Genomic DNA, 2,898 nt, shown 5'->3' with positions numbered 1-2,898 from the left:
GACTACGGGCACCACCGCAGCCACCCGGAGCGCGCCTGGCGCGGCATGGCGCCGCCGGCCGAGCCGCCGGTGGTTGCCGTGACCGCCGACGGGAGGGAGCTGCGCTACCCGTGCGAGCGCTGCGGGGCCCAGTTCGAGACCCGCCAGGCGCTCGGCGGCCACCGCGCCAGCCACAGCGGCAGGCTTGGCTGCTACTGGCTCTCCAGGCAGCACCAGGACGGGCCGGCGCAGCACGTCGTCATGCCCTTCGATCTGAACGAACCGCCACCGGACCAGCAGCCGCAGCAGCAACAGGAGGAGGAGCACAAGGAGAAGGAGGAGGAGTAGGAGCAGCTAGGGCTCCGATCCAGCCGGTCGATCGCCGACGGCGGCGTGCTTGTGTCTTAATCTAGATAGATATCGTTCGTTTGCTAGTTAATCCTCCATGCATGGTTCGGTTGCAGCCCTGCAAATAAACTGTACAAATCTCCATGAGCGATCGATCGATTAACCATGTAGGTATATGATGCATGCATGTAAGCTCGATCGATCGATTTAACTAAAGAACGGAAAAGCTGTTATGAATAATAATGAGTTAAATGCAACAGTGGTCCATCAACTTATACCGAAGTTTCACTTAGGTCCATCAACTTTGAAAGTGGGTTTTTGGGTCCATCATCTTTGTCAGTGGCGCATTCTTGGCCCATACTGCTTTGTTCCAGTTTTTTAACCGACGTGGCTGTCCATGTGGCATCCAAGTTTGATCAATAAGCATCTGCTCGTCACGTGAGGGTGTAGGGCATTGAGTAAAATTGTAGGCAGCCCCTCTAGACTTCTCCAACGACTACGGCACCAACCGCATCCTGCACCACACCATCGGTCTCCCGGACTTCTCCCAGGAGCTCCGCTGCTTCTAGACCATCACCTGCTACCAGGCCGTCATCAACAACCTGGACGTCCGCCACCGGCTCCCAGGGGCGGAGCGGGACGAGGCGGAGGGCGTCCTGCCGCCGCTCGTCATGCTGGCGGAGTTCGGCAGCCTCGTGGCGCGCGAGAAGGCCGCGCTCACGCTGCAGCGCCTGTCCGCGCGGTCATCGGACACGGTAGCGCCGGCGCGCTCGTGGAGATCTGCCAGACGGGGGACTCCGTCTCCCAGACCGCCGCGGCCTGCGCGCTCAGGAACCTCTCGGCGGTGCCGGAGGTGCGGCGGGCGTTGGTGGACGAAGGAGTCGTCCGCGTCATGGTCGGACTGCTGGACCGCGGCGCCACCCGCCGCCCATGGCGCCGCCGCTTGCGCCGCTGCCGGAAGCTCCGGCGACCCCTGTCTCCAGGCACTGCCGAGGCAGGCCACGGGCGCCCCTGCGCCACTCCCCGGCGCACGCACCGTGGAGGCCTTCTCCCGGACCACAGGCGCCGACGCCGTGAGCAGCTGCACCATCGCGGCGACGTTGGCGCGGCCGAGCACCGCCAGCACGCTCCGCTCGTCCCTGCGCAGCGCGTCCAGCAGCCCGTCCACGGCCCGGCTCTTGGCCTCGGGGTGCCCGATCTGCAGCCTCGCAAGCAGCTCCCGGAGCGCCCGCGGCACCCGCTTGTCCCACAGCCCGGCCTCGGCGCCGCTGCGAGACCTGGCCAGCGCGGCGCAGGGCTGCACGCCGGACCCGCCCAGCGCCACCATCGCGTCGACGTACGCGTCCCGGAGCCTCGCGAGCAGGAGCGCCGGCGCCGCCAGCAACGCCGCGGCGCGCCGCGCCAACCGGATGCCCTTCCACGACGACGACGCGGCGGCGGCAGAGGAGCCCGCGACCTGCCGCCGCCCAGGCGGGCCACCTTGAGGCGCCGCGACGGTGAGCCCAGGCGCTGGTAAACTCCTCCGCGCCCAGTACATCTGGATGCTGTGGCGCGGCCGCGACACGAGGCTGGCCATGGTCTGCGTGCAGGGGGGGCACCAAGGACCGCTAGCTCCTGCCGGTTCGACGGCGACGATGGGAACTAGTGCCGCGGCGAGGTGTGGGTGGGCAGGCGTGCAGCACGCTGCTGGCGAATGGATGTTTATATACTACTAATTGGGAACCTGCGCTTGGATCCCGGTCGCCTCCGCGCTCCAGCGGCCCGACGGAGGCAGCCCTGCGCCCGACGGAGGCAGCCCAGCGCTCGCCCCACGTGCCCGGCGGTGGTGGCCCCGCGCCTGCGGCAGCCGACTGCTTCCACAGTGGCCCGCGGGCGGATGGGAGAGCGCCGTCGACGCGCTGTCCAGGAGGCTCGACCTCAGCCTCCGGGACTGCACGCTGCTCGTCAAGACCGGCGTGCTGTCAGGCGACGACGCGGACAGGCGCTGCAGCCGGTGGAGAGTGAGGAAGAGAGATAGGAGGATAGGTTGCCATTTAATAACTCAGGTAAGGACTTAAATGCATTCTTCCACCAACCATTCTGGCGCCAAAACTCCCACCAAATCCAACGTGGACGCCACATGGACAGCCACGTCGGTTAAAAAACTGGAACAAAGCGGTATGGGCTAGGAATGCGCCACTGACAAAGATGATGGACCCAAAAACCCACTTTCAGAGTTGATGGACCTAAGTGAAACTTCGGTACAAGTTGATGGACCACTGTTGCATTTTACTCAATAATAATACATGTTCGTGGTGTTTCAGTCTTCTCTTCATCGAGAGCTAGCCAGAGAGCTTGCGATCTAGAAGAAGGATTCACCTTCTTATTATCTCATCATGCGCATGCAGCTTTAAGCCCATTCTAGTTCGTTCTAGCCAGATCTTGTTCTCGCAAAACATTCAGATTCCGTCATGTATCTCCATGAGCGATCTGCAGGGCTGCAGATCTCTCTGCTAGCTAGCTGCTGCAAGAGAAGGATTCATTTGTGATGATGGCGAGGGAATGACTAATTATTAAGGGCGTGTTTGCGAC

General features: G+C 63.1%; 1 pseudogene; it reads right to left on the bottom strand.

The window, feature by feature from the left end:
* Window positions 1-574: 574 nt before the first annotated feature.
* LOC136523138 (uncharacterized) lies at window positions 575-2,040 on the bottom strand (annotated as a pseudogene).
* Between the last annotated feature and the right edge of the window lie 858 nt (window positions 2,041-2,898).

This window comes from Miscanthus floridulus, chromosome 18, assembly GCF_019320115.1.
Source record: "Miscanthus floridulus cultivar M001 chromosome 18, ASM1932011v1, whole genome shotgun sequence".
Lineage (NCBI taxonomy): Eukaryota > Viridiplantae > Streptophyta > Magnoliopsida > Poales > Poaceae > Miscanthus > Miscanthus floridulus.
The sequence above is the reverse complement of the archived record's forward strand: the minus strand, read 5'-3'. Positions and strand labels throughout refer to the sequence as shown.